Genomic DNA, 8,771 nt, shown 5'->3' with positions numbered 1-8,771 from the left:
GGTAAATGGAATAGATAAACTGCCAAATGGCAAACAAATCCCATTTTCACGCGATCGGCTGTCTCCTGTCTTTCTAATATCCTGTCCTCAAATCAAGGATCGAGAAATAGGTAGCTTCCCTAATAGGACAGCAAGTCGTTAATCAAGGACAAGGGATAAGACGATACATAATCTCTCTTCTATCCCACTGTTACTATGGAGATCTCCATCTAATTCCGTTCATTAGCTAAACTTTTGACCGTGTGGCTTGATATACATTAAAATTATTGAAACCGACATGAACTTGCAATCATAATCCCTCCTTCATATGTGGATAAAAATAGCGACTTTCATTTAATAAATCGTAACAATGTATGGTTTATGATAAATATTGTTTCTGCATTAAATGATCTAAAAAGTGTTGATAAGCCGTAAAACGGGAAAACTAATGAGTTTAAACCATATCATATATTAAAAGTAACAATTAGAAAAAAAAAACGTTGCTCCGGGTGAGGCTCGAACTCACAACCTCCGCATTCCTCACGCTGTGTAATGATAACACAGGGAAGGTACTGTCTATAAGTACGGCGCGCTAACCGATTGTGCCACCGGAGCATACAAGAACGTGCTCAACATTGTAAATATTTCACTTTTATATTTCAATTAAAGTTCAACAAATATCACAAGAATGAATGTGTGTTAAATACGTCCTAGCATTTCTTATAAAGGCTTGGTCCGTCCGTTGATTCTTATTTGTTTTTCGTTTTGTCAACTTCATTTTTTAAAATTATTTTGTGAATATCCCGATTCTTTACTAGATTAGCTTTTTAGTAACTTTTTGCTTAAAAAAATGAACCTTCCCTTAATCCTACTACTAATCCTAAGGCCAGTTTACAACGCCCCCCCCCCTCTCTCGCCTAAAAAATACAAGCCGGTATAAACTACTCTCTTTCTTTTTCGGTTAATTTTAAGAGTTTGTTTTTTCGAGAGGAGACACCCGAATTTAGAGTTGGCGTTAGGGTTAATGAATGGTATGCTTTTTTTATTTTTTTCCTCTCTAACGAAAACTTAATAAAGAAAAGTTAATAAATAGGATTCATTTTTTACAAGTTTAAAAATAGCGGTGAAGGTGGTTCTGAAGTTGTTCAGTCTGAATGTGTTTCGATTGTAATTTTGTAAGCTTCTTACAAAATTACAATCGAAACACATTCAGACTGAGCAACTTTAGAATCAACCCCCCCACGCTTTTTTTAAACTTGTAAATCAAGAAGTATTTATTGCAAATGAACTTGAAAAATATTGCAATTTAAGCATCATAATATTGAACATAGCTTCAGAAATGATCTTTTTATACGACGAAATTTTGCTTAAAACAGACAAAACTAATCGATAAAAAATGGCAGACTTTTTGGTTGCTAACTGCTTTAAGATAGGCAAAAGTGTAGTTCAATATTTAAGGAGATGAACTGCTTTTACTGTTGTGTCTTTAAATGCGAACGTGTACGATTGAATTTAGATAATATACATTTATTTTGTGTTAGTTTTTGAAGGATAATTTTGCTTGCAACAATGTTTTCTTTTTGTTTTTTTAATAGTAACTGCGTTGTTTTTATTTTTGTTTTTTTCTTAGGGGATTTTTTTTTTTTTCATTTTTTATTCGTTTTTTTTTTTTTTTTTTTTTTCAATGTACCAATGTTTTTTTTACGTGATTGAAATGAAATATTGCATTAAAATTGGATGCATTTTATATGCATCGCATGTGTGTCAAGCAATAACGGTAGGCACCGCCAAAACTGGGGGGGGGGGCAGGTCAGTACTTTTTGACGGACCGTCTTTTTAAAAATCTACCAAAAATCAGGTAATTATCCGATCAATACGAAATTTTCAGCGATTATTAGGAGAAGAATGAACTTTATAACAGTGTACTTATTTTTCATAAACGATATTTATATATATTTTTTTTTTTTGCTTACAAAACCCCCCCTTGTTTTGAAGTGGGAACAAATATGCTTAAAATAATCATCTGAAACTGAACAAAACATATTGTGTTGTTGTAAGAGACAGAATTATAGATTTAAAAAAAAACAAACAAAAAACATTGTTTGCATACCTTATTTTGACGTCTGAATATCAGAACTTCGATTGTGTTTAATTATCCCGCTTTTGAGTTTTGAAGTGTGAAAGTCGGTGAATATGTTAAGTAAAATAATTAATTTAAGTTAAGCAAAAAAAAAAAAAAAAAATTTTTATATTTATACGAAAAAAGCCATTTTAAAATTTTTGATAAATAAATTAACAATTTTTTTTTAGCGAGCCGAATAATGCATGACCATTATTAAACAGAGCATGCTTTGAATAATCGATACAAAAAAAAAAAATTCGATAAATATTGTGCCCTTTGTGTTAAAAATAGCATCATTTTTTTCGATCTCGTTTGAAAACGTTTGCCGCCTTTCGACTACGGTGGACCAAACGCGCTGAAATAATTTTTTTTTATTCTGCTTTAAATTGCCCCCTCCCCCCATTTTGGGGAGCCTGGCCCCCACACACATACACATTAAAAACCAAACTCATACAAATGGTCACCCATCTGGTACTGGCCAGCCTCAGCTTAATAATACATTGAAATTTTCGTCACTGAAAAATAAGTTTTTTTGGCCTGTTTGGTCTTCCATAGTTTTCGTCTCAATCAAAAGAAAACGTAAACAGAGTCGATCTGAACTCTACGGCGACGCGAAATGTCTGGTTACCTATATGAATAAGTGGAATTATTTGAAATTCAGGTACTTATATTATAATATTTTTGCATATTCTCTTAGAAAATCATCCTAAATCTTAGTTAGACAATAAATGAATAAATAAATTATTTCAAAACCCCTTTTTTTTAAATATTTAAGTACGTTATTTGTGCAAGACAAAAAATATCAATTGTTAACTTTTTGGGAAAATTTAACATTTAAAATTGAATTAAAAATAGTAGAAAAAGTTTTACATTATTCTGTTTTCTATATGATAAAATTCAGAGTTTTATCTTTCTGGAAAAAAAAAAGTTACTCAGAAATAATGGATTGTAATAAATGTAATTTAGTTTTAAAAAACAACAACAACTTGATTTTGCGGCCATTTTTGGCGGTGCCTAAATAACGGTAGTTTCAACATTTCTAGTTTCGTTGCTTTTATGAATTTTTTTTTTTTTCAATACAACCACCATCAACAATTTCTCCCAATCTCTATCTGTGCATGAATCTAAACGCGAATTCCATGAACAAAAGCTTTTTTCCTAGAACTGCACGCATTTAGAACTTTGTTCCGCCAGCCTGCTTTACAGCTAACTCAGTTGACTTCAAATTTTTGTTGAGCCGGCCCCTTAAATAGTCAATTTCTACTCAATTTCTATCACTGCACCCTCATCCTCAAGTGGCCTTCTGGCCTTTGTAAGTCATGACTTCCTTGTAAACAATGTATATTATACTAATCACCAAACATTTGCTTTAGTTACACAATCCGATGTCGCTAATACGAATCCAGCATAACAAGTTTATAAAAAATAGATGGCATTAAATGATCCACACACTTTATTCTTTTTGGTCTAGTTATGATCGATGAATTACTAAAGTAACAAAAATAATCATTATCCATAAAAACACAATCAAGTCAATTATCCGAAAGAACGCAATTTAAAGAGGGCCAACCACTAGGACGGCAAAGTTGGGGTCGAAATTTTTGTAAGGAGTAGGAATCAAAGTCGAATTTTTTAATCTTTGAAGGATAGGGATTGGAGTTTGCCTGATAGTGTGAAACTTATTAGATTTGAAACTCTATTTGGTCTCTGTCTAAGAGTGTGAGAATAGTGGTAGATGTTCCAGCTGAGATATCATTGGTTCGATTAACAAGATAATTGTTTATGTTACATTTAAACTTCTGCATATCAGTACAGCCAGGGAAGCAGGCATCAGGAAGGGAATTCCAATATCAATGTCTTATTAAAAGAGAATTGTCTCCCTCTGTAAAGTGAACTGTTGTAAAAAAAAAAATGGCGCTTAATTTTGATAGAAAATGCCGCCTTTTTTTTTTTTTTTTTTTTTGCTTTTTTGTTGTTTTTGTTTTTCGGGTGGTTTTGGTTTTGGTTTTGGTGTTTATTTGTTTTGTTTGTTTGTTTGTTTGTTTGTTTGTTTGTTTGTTTGTTCAATGTTGTGTTGTTTTATTTGAAAAATGTAACATAAATCTCCGTCATCTGCAACGACAACTCCAGTTATTATTATCAGCCTTCATGACATCCATCAAATATTTAAAACTGGAGAGACGATTTATCGGCCTATTTTTTTTTTCTCATACCTATGCGTAATAATAGAGTCATCCTTGTACCATACTTAACTGTAATGGTGAAACGAAGAAATGTGAATTATAACATGAATCAACACTAAACAAATGAATTCTGTAAACTAAGTAAATATCAAGCCAAAGTCGATCTAAGCAAAATAACTCTGTTTCAGTAATTGAACTTTTAGAGTTCTTTCCCTTTAGAACCCGCATAAAATTGTTTATTTAACCAGTTAGTGCAAAGCTTAAAGGGAGCGAACTCTTAAAATTTAATTCTTGTAACAAAGTTACTTTTTGCAAAGGACTACCTCTAAGTGCTTTCTTTCGAGATTTGATTCATAGACACGAATCAAAGGGACCACAGTCTTAAATTTGAACAGGAATCAGAGTACAGCATCTGTTATATTCTCGATCAGAAGAAAAGAGATTTTTCTTGACTGAGGCAATTTTTATAGTTTTGAGTCAAAACATATCGAGAGTTACCAGTAACCAGTCCAGTCACTCCGCACTCCGACTTGGGGAAGTCGGATATTTGAATATTCGGTACATTACATTACACGACAAATTTTGCCAGCGTGGGATAGCAAGAAAATTGGGACTAATTGAAGATTATGTTAACTCACCTCGTGTTTTACAAACTGATTAAAGTGATTTCGCCCTGGTAGCGATCTTTGGTTTTCCGTTGTAATCTGAGCGACAATAAGTTTCCACAATATGTCAGTAATTTTCGTTTCAACCCAATGTAATTCTGGATGATGCATTTTGTATTTAGTCTTTCCATTCACTCAAATACTCTGTGGCCAGTTTTTTGTGCTACCAAACTGTGCAACCTTTTAAAGGCTGTAGTAGTTGTAGTAGTAGTAGTAGTAGTAGTAGTAGTAGTAGTAGTTTACAAAGAATTTTTATACGAACCATTATCAATAAGTGGTTTTGCTTAGAGTTTGAGTGACAAATCTCCATATTTCGAGCACTCGGCGCCTCTTTTGATCAAATCATTTTGCATTATAGAAACAACCGCTTACCATTGATTTGTAACTGATAACGACTGTTAGCCGTCTTTCATAAGGGTGTTCGACATATTCTTCCAGTCGAAATCTGGTTATACCTTCTTTACTCGGTTTTTGTGTGAGCGTCTGTTTTCTGTTTTTTGGGGGGGGGTTGTTTTTTGGGAAGTTTTTTTTTTTTTTTACACAGTGATCACCACTTATCAAGGCCCGGAAGCTACTCAGGGATAAGGGTTATTGCAAGTACATTACGTTAGTGTGGAGATTTGATGAAGTGTTTACTTAAGGGGGCGGTTCATTAGGAATTTGTTAACATTGGACTTGAACACATCCAAGTTGTAGTCCGGAGGGAAGCAGGCAGACGGAACAGAGTTCCACAGGCGTGCAGTTCTAAGAAAGGAGCTTTGTTCATGGAATCCGCGTTTTGATTTAGGCACAGATATAGAGTGGGGGAAATGTTTCACAGTGGATTCAGCTAGACGGGTGTTTTTCGTGAAATATTGGCGAGGGGGGGGCCAGAGATTGGAGTTCAGACGAGCACCTGCCATGGAAATAACGATAAAACAAGGATAGGCTCGCAACGTCTCTTCTGTGGGAGAGAGGTTGCAGGGTAGAGAAAAGGGCATCCCCCACTAAGGCACGAAGTCTATTTTGTACTCTGTCAAGGCAGGATAGGCTGTTTTTAGCAGCTCCTGCACAGATATGGCAACAGTATTCCATCCTTGGACGCATTTGGATATTTAGGGGATATTTAGCAGGTTCACTTTTTTTTTTTTTTTTTTTCATTTTTTTCCTTTTTTTTTTTTTTCATTTATTCATTTATTTATTTATTTATTTATTTTTGCAATAACGCCTACGGGTTCTCAGTGATTTGGCACTGATATTAACCGATGATGTGTCCTGGGATCCGAGTGACAACAATCTCACCAGATTTTCATCTTTTTCCATTGCAAATTATTCTGCGTTATCACAGCAGTCGCTTACCATTGATTTATTGTTGGAAATAATCAATGATCATCTGAAATTTGGATGGCAATAAGTTCCCATCGGGTCCGAGTACTATCTTCCTCACCTTTCTAATAAATGTTCTACTTTCTCGTTTTCTCCAACCCCTTTTACGATTCACAATCATTAGTGTCGTATAAACCGAGAAGAATACCATCGGATTTTTTGTTTTAATGAGATTTATTGTGATTCCAGTTCCCTTTGGTTTGTATGGGTTTTTTCTTCTTTCTTTTTTTTCTATCTATTGCGCCTTCAATAGCGTTTATATTTTATGTGGGTGGATTTCAGCTTTTTTCATCGTTGCCGTTCTTTATATCGTCTTCCTTTTGATTCCAATGTCGCCTAGTCTTTTTTTTTTTAGTGTGTGTGTGTGTGTGTGTGTGTGTGTGTGTGTGTGTGTGTGTGTGTGTGTGTGTGTGTGTGTGTGTGTGTGTGTGTGTGTGTTTTGTTTTTTGTTTGTTTGTGTTTTTTTTTTGCGGGGCTGTTCTTAGTGCTCCTACAATTATTGAATTGATATGACATATTCCTTTTTTTTCGCTGATAGCTATTTACTTCATTTTTCTTCTTCTGCTTCTTCTTCTTTTTCTTCTTCTCGTAAATTTTTTTTTATTATTATTATTCAATTTTCACCCCAAACAAGGCATAGTGCCACCTGAAGCGGGGGGCTACTATCAGGGACTTAATTAGAGGGGCCATTATAAAGGGAGATGAGTAGAAAGATGTTTGTTCACATTACACTTGAACTTCTGCATATCAGTACAGTTGGGGAAGCTTAATCCCGGAAGGGAGTTCCAAAGACCTGCAGTTCTGGAGAAGAAACTATTGGAGTAAAAGGCTTTATAGCACCTAGGGATCTCTACTGTAAAGGGATGAGACTTACGAGCTTGTCGGGTTTGTCGGGGGTAGTTACGTCGGGGAGGTGCAAGTGTTTGCAGTTCGTTAGAGCATTCACCATTAAAGTAATTGTAGAACAGGCAGAGCGATGCAACATCTCGTCGATGGGACAGAGGCTGAAGCCTAGATGACAGGTCAGGACCTATCAGGTTGGCGACTCTCTTTTGAACCCTATCCAGGAGCGAGAGACAAGCAGCAGATGCACCAGCCCAGATGTGACAACAGCACTCCATACATGGGCGAATGGTGGCCTTATAGAGGTACAGGATACTCTCAGGCGTAAGTAGTTTTCTAGCACGGTAGAGGGAGCCAACCTTCCTTGCAGCAGCCTTGGCAATGCTCTCAATGTATCTATTCCAGTTCATATTCCCTGTAAACGTTAGGCCGAGGAGTTTAAAAGAAATACTTTCAGTCAATGTGTTCTTGGCCATTGCTATTGGTGGTAGAGAAAGTTTCTTGTAGTTATTGAAGGAAACAAGCTTAGTCTTAGCAGCATTGAATGTGACCATCCATTTTGTCCCCATTCCACTACAGATTGGAGGTCATCTTCTAGTGTTTCTGCCATTTCCTTGGATATGTGTTCATTTGTTTTCCCCTCATATCTGTTATAGAGAGTGGTGTCATCGGCAAATATACCCATCTCCCAAACAATTTTATCAGGAAGGTAATTTATGAATATCAGGAATAATAAAGGTCCAAGGATAGACCCCTGAGGTACTCCCGCATTTATTTCATATTGTTTAGATGTACGACTGTCGAGGACAACTTGGATTTTTCTCTTACTTAAGAAGGATTTAATTACATTATGAATTCTTCCAGTGATTCCATATGATCTCATTTTCCTTAGAACACCATCGTGCCATACCCTGTCAAAAGCCTCAGATATATCAAGGGCTACTGTTCTACCCTCCCCTGTTTTGTCCAATGAACGGTATATACGTTCAGAAACTACAGTTAAGATATCTGCTGTTGAACGGGATTGCCTGAATCCATATTGTTTGTTAGTCAGGAGTTTAGCTAACTAAGGACTCAAATATTTTGGCGAAAAGCGGGAGGAGGCTAATGGGGCGATAATTTAGTGGGTCAGTTCTTTCACCAGAATTCTTTAAGACTGGTACCATAGAAGCGGTTTTCCAGCAGTCGGAAAAGCAAGATTCGTTAAGGCATTTATTGTAAAGTTTGGAGATAATTGGAGCCACCTCGGCAGAGCATTTTTTTAATAGCACAGCCAGGTTGAGATCTGGTCCACATGCTTTTTAGGTTCTAGGTTTTTTATAATAGCATGTACCTGAGAAGGGGTGATTTTCAAATCGTCTAGTGTGGCGTCTGTTCGCAGAGGAAAATCAGGGTGGGAGTGGTGTACCGGGTTCAGTGTGGAGTTTGAGGCAAACCGACTGGCAAGCAGATTAGCCTTGTCAGTTGCCGTGCAAGCAACCTCATGATTGTTTGATAGTGGGGGAATAGTTGACTGTCCATTATTTACTACACTGTCGCAGATTTTCCAAAAATCCCGGGTTCCTGATTTCTGTGCTTCGATGCGTTTTCTGGTGGTTTCAGAGTAATCTGTCT

The 8,771-nt window shown here is 36.0% G+C and overlaps 1 non-coding gene across 1 annotated transcript; it reads right to left on the bottom strand.

Annotated features, from left to right (window-relative positions):
• Nucleotides 1-480: 480 nt before the first annotated feature.
• On the bottom strand, nt 481-594 carry Trnai-uau (transfer RNA isoleucine (anticodon UAU)). Its single transcript has 2 exons — nt 557-594; nt 481-516 (listed from the first exon to the last, which is right to left on the bottom strand). It is a non-coding gene; the product is annotated as a tRNA-Ile (tRNA).
• Nucleotides 595-8,771: the final 8,177 nt, after the last annotated feature.

Source organism: Euprymna scolopes, chromosome 16 (genome assembly GCF_053919585.1).
Source record: "Euprymna scolopes isolate OS-2025 chromosome 16, ASM5391958v1, whole genome shotgun sequence".
Classification (NCBI taxonomy): Eukaryota; Metazoa; Mollusca; class Cephalopoda; order Sepiida; family Sepiolidae; genus Euprymna; species Euprymna scolopes.
Note: the sequence above shows the minus strand (reverse complement) of the source record. Positions and strands in the feature narration are given on the sequence as shown.